This window comes from Physeter macrocephalus, chromosome 4 (genome assembly GCF_002837175.3).
Source record: "Physeter macrocephalus isolate SW-GA chromosome 4, ASM283717v5, whole genome shotgun sequence".
In the NCBI taxonomy this organism is placed as follows: Eukaryota; Metazoa; Chordata; class Mammalia; order Artiodactyla; family Physeteridae; genus Physeter; species Physeter macrocephalus.
Window position 1 is genome coordinate 75,916,319 of NC_041217.1, and position 8,932 is coordinate 75,925,250.

The 8,932-nt window shown below is 42.7% G+C and overlaps 2 non-coding genes across 2 annotated transcripts; one reads left to right on the forward strand and one right to left on the reverse strand.

Moving 5' to 3' along the window:
• The first annotated feature begins 2,327 nt into the window (after positions 1 to 2,327).
• On the forward strand, positions 2,328 to 2,401 carry TRNAN-GUU (transfer RNA asparagine (anticodon GUU)). Its single transcript has one exon. It is a non-coding gene; the product is annotated as a tRNA-Asn (tRNA).
• Positions 2,402 to 8,859: 6,458 nt separating this feature from the next.
• TRNAV-AAC (transfer RNA valine (anticodon AAC)) lies at positions 8,860 to 8,932 on the reverse strand. Its single transcript has one exon. It is a non-coding gene; the product is annotated as a tRNA-Val (tRNA).

Genomic DNA, 8,932 nt, shown 5'->3' on the forward strand with positions numbered 1-8,932 from the left:
TCTGTATACCTTCTTTGGTGGGATGTCTGTTTAGATCTTTTGCAACTTTTTTAACTGGATTAAAAAAATTTTTCTTATCATTGAGGTTTAAGAGCTCTCTGTGTATTTTAGATACAAGTCCTTTATCAGATACTTGTTTTGCAAATATTTTCTCCCAGTCTGTGACTTGTCTTTTTGCTCCCTTAACTGTGTTTTTTGCAGAGCAGAGATTTTCATTTTAATGAAGTCCAATTTATCAATTTTTTCTTTCATCAATGGCGCTTTTGGTTTCATACCCAAGAAACTTAGTGTCAAGCCCAAGGTCACATAGATTTTCTCCTATGCTATCTTCTGGAAGTTTTATAGTTTAACATGTTCCTTTTAGGTCTATGAACTATTTTGAGTTACATTTTGCGAAAAATGTAAAGTCTGTGTCTAGATTTGTCTGAGATTCTCTTGCAGCTTGGCTTCTGCATAGAAATTATGTTATGCCATTAGATGCACTCGAGAAATTGCAGAAGTGAGAAGAAGCAATTTTCTGCAGCTGTTGCTGGTGGCACGTAAGGTTATGGAACCATGAGTGTTTAGACACATCTGTGACTGGCAGCCATATTCTAGTGTCTAGTCACCTTTACTGCCACCTTCAGTGGCAGTAAATATTCCACTTCTCTATGACCTGCCTCACTGCTCCCCTTCATTCCCCCATACTAAAACCTCTAGGATAGAAGGCCATTGGTCTTGCTTTCCTTGCCAATTTCCTGTCCATTGCTCTCTTTTCTTCAGTGGACATTTATTCTCATATCCACAAATAACTAGTAGAATGGCATTCATATGAGCCTTTCCCCAAAGCTGTAGTTTGAAATTACCCAAATGTCCATCATTTGTGACATGGTTTTACATTAGTGTAATGCTTATCATTAACACCAAAATTAAGGTGTGAGAAACTCAATAACATACATATATATCAAAAATATAATGTTGCTTGTTAATAGCTAGATAGAAAAATTATATATTCATTCACATGAACTTGAAGAAAGGACAAGCCTAATCTGAAGGGGTAGACATCAGAGTAATTTAAAGTAGCAGGGGATGTACAGGCATTACCTGGAGAGTATCAAAGGGCCATGCTTGAATGATAAAAATCTTCTGTCGATCCTGGTGATGATCACACATTTCAATAGTTAAATAGCTGCCCATTAATGATTTGTGCAATTTGTTCTGTAAACACACCTTAATAATTTCCTTTTAGGATTGGTGGTCGGATGTCAGAAAATCAAGTGTAGACCATGATCGGTTTGCAGTATACTGTAAACTCTTTAAAATCTGTTTTATTTTGTGTAAAAAATCATGACTGATGTTTGAAACATTTGCACCAAAAACCAAAACCAAACAAAATCCCCGTGTGACTAGACCATTTCCTTCGTGGAAGTTACACATAAGACTCATTTAGAGCTTGAACCTGATCTTTAGATATTTTCTCTTAAATGATGAGACCCGGAGCACATCCAGAGCTCTATAGCCTAGTGCACGGATGGGCTGACCTCCGTTCTCCTTACCTTACTCCGTTTGGACAAGCCAGCGACAAGCTAAGAGTTGCTTTGGTAGATACAACGCAAAAGATGGGGAAAACACTGCTGTAACTCGGACTCGGCCACAACGCAGAGTACTAACCACTATACGACCACAGAGCGCCACCGTGCTGGCAGTCAACTGCACTCTTGCTCTTCTTATTTTGACATAAATCCGTTCCAGTTACTGCTCTGCTTTGTTGTTGGATAACTGCAGGCACTCCTGATTTTCCTTCACATCTTCCCTCCGTTTTCCCCTCCCAATTCTGATGCATTTTTCATTTCCCCTGTGTCCAGCCCTTGTCTCTGCACAGCCTTCCAGGAAGTTATCTTTGCTTTTTCCTTGCCTCCCCTGCTTCATTCCCGCCTCTTTATATTTCCCTTTTGAGCAACCCTCCCCAACCCCTCTTTCCGGCTTCCCGAGGCCAAGCCCAGATGGTCGGGTGAAGACGGAGCAAACGGGGAGCCATCACGAAGCCCACGGGGCGTTCAGCTTCCCTTGGGCCCCACTCGGCTCAGGCGGGTAGGGTCGCGACCCCTGGCGTCTCCGGGTCGCTGGCAACTGCGGCGGGTGTGGAGCAAGGCGCGGCGGGGACGCTCTGCTCCCTTCTGCCTTCGGAATCGCCCGACGCACGGCTTTCCCACCGAACGAACGCGCTGCGTCGACTCCACGTCTCCGGTTGTCCGAAGCTTGGAGCCACCTCCTCAGTCCTGAGAAAGGCGGACTTGCTCTCTATGGAGATGAGGTGGGGGAAGGGAGAGGAAGGGCAATTCGTAGGTGTCTCTGTGGCGCAATCGGTAAGCGCGTTCGGCTGTTAACCGAAAGGTTGGTGGTTCGAGCCCACCCAGAGACGGGCCTTACCGTTTGTAGAGTGTAAACCCTATACATTGCTCTAACAATGCAGAAGCCCTCCATTTCTCTTTTGTTCCCCGAGTCTTATGCACAACAAGAGGACGTAAGCCGAGATCATCACTGATCCTCACAGAAGAGCTCTGGAGGAAAACAGGTCACTTGGAATCCAGGATTCCTCATCTCATCGTTATCTTCTGGGTTCCTTTTAGCATTGAAGTTTCTTCCACTGTTTGTTTGTACTAGTATTTATTGAACCCTTTCCATATAACTTTGAAATTAATTTGGTCCTATGCTTTATTTTTTTAACAAATAAAAAATCATTCGTGTGCACATGTCTATAGGGTAGAGTTCTGGAAGAGCAACTGCTCTATTATAGTATTTACATGGTTTTGTATATGGTTCCATTCTCTCACCTTCGTTGGCTTATTAGCTATACCTCTTTCTTTTGCTGTTTTAGCGACTGCTTTAGGCTTTACAGCGTACATCGGTAACTTACCACAGCCTGCCTGCTAGCGATGCCACACCTCTTCACATTTCTCCCCTGCCGGCCTTTATGCTATCGTCCTACATTTTACTTTGCATATGTTATAAACCCCACAATCCATCGTTGTTACTTTTCGTTAAACTGTCCCATGTTTTTAAAAAGATTTAAATAGTAATAATAATACCAATAATAAAAATAAAAATAAATGTATATTTTCCCTGCAGACGCCATTTTTGTTGTCCTTCATCAATTTGTGTACATCCAGATTTCCATCTGGTGTGAGTTTCCTTTTTCCTGGAGGACTTCTTTAACATTTATTGTAGTGTGGGTCTGCGGGTGATGAAGTCTTTCAACATTTGTTATGTCTGTAAATTTTTCACCGTTATTTTTCCAAGACTCTTTGGGGGGAAGAAGCATAGAATTCTACGTAAACTTTTTTTTCCCCTCAGGCCTTTAAAGATGTTGCTTCACTATCTTCTTATATCCACTGCTTCTGATGAGAAATGAGATGATATAATCTTTATTTTTTTCTGTATGCAGCATGTCTTATTCTCCTGGCCTCTTTTGAGATTCCTTCTTTTTCAATGGATTTGAGCAGTTTAATTATAACGTGTTAGGTGTGGTTTTCTTCACGCTCCTTGTGTCAGGGTTCATTTGGTTCCTTGGATCAGTGGGTTTATAATTTTAATTATGATTGGAATGTTTTCTGTCATTGTTTCTTCAAAAATATTTTCTTCCATAAAATTTCACCCCCAGTGTTTTCAGGGACTCCAATTATACCAGGCCTTTTAAAGTTGCCCTACCCTTCACTTATGCATGCTCATCAAAAAATTTTTTTTGACTGTGAATTTCATTTTGGATATTTTAAAATTGATTGTGGCTTTGTGTTCCAGTCTTTTTTTTTTCTGCAATGTCTCATCTGTTGTTAATTCTAGCTGGTGAATATATTATCCCCGACATTATATTTTTCATCTCTGAAGTTTGATTCTCAACTTTTGTATATGTTCTACATCTCTACTTAACTATTTGGACATACGTAACACAGTTATAATAACTATTTTAATACCCTCTCTACTAATTTTAAATTATATCAATTCTGGTTCAGTTTTGATTGATTGATTATTCTCCTCCTTATGGGACATGTTTTCCTGCCTCTTTGCATGGTTGGTATTCTTTGATTGGATGCCAGACCTTGTCAAAATTTCCCTTTTGGGAAACTGGTTATTTTGGCATTCCTATGAAACTTGAGATTCATTCTGGGGGACAGTTAAGTGACTTGTAATCAGTTTAATGTCTTTAGATCTTGCTTTTATGATTTCTAGGTAGATCAGTCTAGGACTGAGTGTTCCCACTAGTGAGGGAAACTTCCTGAGGGCTCTTGCCAATGGCCGATGAACGATGAGTAGTCCAGTATGGCTGGTGGGATTGAGTAAGATTTTCTGCCCTGTGTGAGCACCAGGCACAGTTCCATGATCTTTTCAGAATTTTCTTTTCTTGGCTTCAGGCAGTTTCTCTGCAAGTAGACCCTGATCAGAACTCTGCTGACTACCTGAGGAAGATCTTTTACATATGTCTGGATTCTCTCTTCCATCTCTCTCATCACTGGATCTTTGTCCTGTGGACTCCAGCTCCCTTGCTCTCCACAGACTCTCAGCTTTATCTCCTCTATCGAGGACCTACTCCTCATGCCCAGCTTGGAATCTCTCTGAAAGCAGTAAGCTGGGCCAATGGTAGGGCTCACCTTGTTTGTTTCTCTCCTTTGTTGCCTGATTTCCAGTGTCCGGAAAACTAGCCTTTCATGTCTTTTTTTTCTTTTGCTTTTCTTGGGGGCAGGGGAGAAGGGGAGGGTGAGATTTCAAGCAAGAGGGTAAATATACAATCATTTCAGGCACTCCACATTTGCCAGAAGCTGAAGGCATCTTTTTATATGTTCCTAGTTTGGCTTCAGTAGGAGTTGTGCTTATTTATATTCCAATGTATTATTCCAGCTTGATGAAAGACCCTTTTTCTTGCAGTACAACAAGCTTTGTACATCTATCTGATATTCTTAAAAGGGGAGTGGTGCCCTCTGGGCTCAACTAAGCAAGAAATACAACAGAAAGACAATGTGGACATTACCCAGAGACACCCTACTGCATATATGTTCAGCAACTAAACCTCCAAGATGTTTAGAAAGTCTTCCAACAATTGTAATTGTTTTCAGTGGCGACCTTCATAATCGGGTCCAGAGAAGACTGACTAGAATGACCTGAGATTGCTTCCTGCCAAGTAGCTTATTGATTGGAGGTGGAGAAACCATTGGTCTCAGACATTTGTTCCTCTTCCCTTTCCTTTGTGAATTGCATTTTTGCCTTTGTTGAATGCACACAATCTAATGACTGTGTGCATCCTATACCAGGGTGAACTAGCATACTGATAACTGTCACTATGTAATTCCTTGACAGTGTTTGGCTATTTTTGAAAAAAAATATATCCCATTTGAGACAAATCATTAGAACCAACAGAATCCTACTGCTGATAATGCATCAGGTGCAGACCTGGACACAAAGAGTTATTGGCTCACCTTTCCTTGGTTCTTCTGTTGAATCTCATGAGCGTAATTGAGCTCTTTGGCTTTTACACACTAAATATGGTTCTTGGACAATCACTCTCTCTCTCAATCACTCTGTCTCTCTCTCTCTCTCTCTCTCTGTTTGTCTTTGTCTGTCTCTCTCTCTCTGTCCCTCATACTCTAGACTGCCCCCAATTTTACCCACTTTTCTCTCCTCCTCTTCTGCTTTCCAGGATCTCTCATTAGAATGCCTTCAATCACAGAGCACATATTAGGGGCTTACTAAATGCCAGGCCCTAATCTGGGAGAGATACTGCATAGTGAGCAAACCCAAGGTCCCTGCCTTGCTGAGCCCACATCTGGAGGCATCCAAAAAAAAAATAAAATTGTGGCAGAAGCACAACAGCTTGGCACTGTGTCCTTTCCAGGTGTGTCCTCCCACCCCTCTCCCGGGGCACTAGCAGTGAAAAAGACAAGGAAAGCCTAACAAAGAATGGGAAAAGGGTGACTCATGATCTAGAAGGCAGGTAACAAAGAACAACCCCCTACACAAATTTTTAAAAAATAAAAACACTTCAGGAAAACAGCAAGTCTCCAGTGACAGCGCCTTAATTCCTGGAGCAGACATTGCACGAGTTTTACACTTCTTAAAAGTGACAATGTTGGCCATGCTCACAAACATCCCTTAAAGTACTGACATTTCCTCTTAACCTGTTACCATTGGCCACTTTATAATCTATAAAAATATGAGGCAAATTACTGAAAAATGGTAGGTGGAATAATTAACACAGTTACTTCTAGAATTATAAGACTTAATCTCCATTTAAAAGATATCATATGGTATATTTAATTTACTGCAACACATATTTTTAAATCTTATAAACTTAAATATTTATGGAATTTAAGTTTGCTTATTGGACCAGTAAAAACAATATAGCAAAATCAGGCAGTTCAGTGTCATTAGGATTTTGAAGAGAAAATAAATCCGAGACTTTTACAAAAATAGAACTGGAGTTCTTTGCTACCAATATTTTCTTCATTATTAGAAGAAAATAGCTCTTAGACAGAAATTATTAAACTGGTGAGATGCATAAAAGGAGTCATCTTTAGACGTATGACATGACAAAAACATTGTCTATGCCATTATATGTCAATTATTAGAATTCTTTAAAGTCTTTAAAACTGTTTTGTTTTTGTTTTGTTTTCTTTTTTGTTTTTGTTTTTTTTACCTAGCACTGAAGACCACAAATTTATCCAGAGCTAAACTTCCCCCCCAACCCCGCCCCGAGTTACATGTCACTAAGAAAGCAAGTTCAAGAACAAAACTCAACCCAAGGATGCCATCCCCTGGGATCCTGGAACTAGAAGCTCAGTGACTACCCCACTTTGGAGAGAGGCACAATGGAATATGTTCTGCAAACCAGGATGCCTCTGTCTGCTTGGACTCAGACTGGACCCGGGACCAGGTCAAGGCCAAGACAAGACTAAGTACCATTATCACAGGGCAGCCACCCCCCTGACAGCACCCATGCAGACAATTCTGGGAAGCTCTTGAGAACTTTCCCTCTCCCTTTAATGTATTTCCCACCAGCTCCACTCAACCTCCCACCATAGGAAATATCCTTCACCTTTCTGTCCAGTCAGAATCCTTTATGCTCCCTGCAGGGCACAGAGAGCCAGGTAAGCGCCAAGGGGGCAGCTGCACCGCCCTGACAGTTACTCCCAAGGTAGATGGTTCTAGCACTCAGATTGACCCAAGATCTCACTGGCCACCAAGGGAACCAGGAGGAGTCTGGAGGGCAGACGGTCTGGAGGGATTCCTACAAGCACAGGGAATGCCTGGCCTGCACTTGGGGGAGAGCCGAATAAAACACCACCTGAAGCTTCTCTACAGCCTAAAGAGAACAGATTCCAGGTTTCTGAAGTGGCAAGAGGGGCCTTCCTCCTGTCCTTGGAGGACATGTCCCGCAGAAGCTGGTTTTGAAGGAGATGCCAAAGGAAAGGAGCAACAGTGGCCCAACCAGTGATCTTGAGTTGAGATGTCTGTAAGTTACTCTCAAATGGTGTAGCAAATCATGTATATGGAGAGAGAATGAGAGAAAGCAAGCATGGAAAAATGTTAACTGTGAGATTAGGTACAGAATAGACAATGTTAGTATTTCAAAATTTTTGTATATTTAAAAGGTTTTATGTTTTTGTTTTCTGAATGAGTTTTTCGAAGTTAAGTCCCAGGTTCTCTTTGGATGAAAACTCCATATGTGAGACACTAGGTTTCTGAAATAAAGGAAGAAAAGAGTGGAGGGCAGAAGCCCTGGTGGTTCATCACATTCCCCCTCCCCCACGTGAAGGGTGCCTGGCAATAGGAACTCTGAGGAGGGTCTTGCATCGCCCTTCTGGCAAACTACCTCTCTTCAGGAAGAGGAAGATGTAGCGCAATTTAGAGCTTTCCTGACCTGGAATCGAATCCGGGCCACAGCAGTAAAACGCCAAATTGTAGCTACTAGGCAACCAGACATAACAATCCTCCATAATTTGGCTTCTCCAGTTGAAAACTGTAAGAGTAAGCTTAGAGTTTTGAGAATGGCAGAGCAGAAAAGGAGGCGATTCCCAGCGGCCCGCGGCTGAAGGCAGCTGTGCAAGGCTCCCAGCACTTGCCCCGCTGCTCATCACCTTTCACCTCTCCTGTCCTGGGCGACGCTTTGGGCTCTGAGGCCAGGCCGCAAGGTAACTGGCTGGGTTCCATCCTGGTCTAGCTTTAGCGCTGTGTGCGGCAGAGCCAAGGTCATGCTCTCTTTCTGAACCTCGGTTTCCTTATGAGTCAGGTGCTGACTTGGCTCTCAGCAGCTGATGAGCGATTCCGTCTACTTCCTGATCTCTGACCTCACTACAGTGTCTCTCCTGATAATGGCACGTGTAAGGACTCCTTCACGTGCCCCTACCAGCTGCAGTTCTGGAGCCTGAAATTCGTCTACATGTCTTTGGGTCGAGCACCCGGTGCGGAGTTGGGTCGGTCTCTTTTGTTCTGTCACGCAAATCAGCGTGTTCCGCAAGTGTGCTGAGGTGGGGTAAGCAAGTGAGCTTCACAGGGATAAACTTCTTGTTTCCAGAGACAAAATACGTGTCAGCGTGTAGAGGAGATTTAGGCGCCACATGAGAAGGTGAGGGGATTTCCGAATGTAAAAATAACCTTAACTTGGCTTTGTCCTGTGCCCTTCTTGGTCTGTCTGTGGCCTTGTCTTCAAAGTGACACAGAGCAGACAAAGGAGGGATGGTTCCTAGTGCTAAGTAGGCTTTCAGGCAATAAGGGAACTCCTCCTGTATTTCGGGGGGATAAAAATACAGTTGCACGCGTTACCTCAATCCATCCCACTCGCCCGTTTTTCGGTTTTTAAACGTGAACGTTAGTTTCAAAGAAGAAACCACCTGTTTCCGCCTGGTTTCGAACCAGGGACCTTTCGCGTGTTAGGCGAACGTGATAACCACTACACTACGGAAAC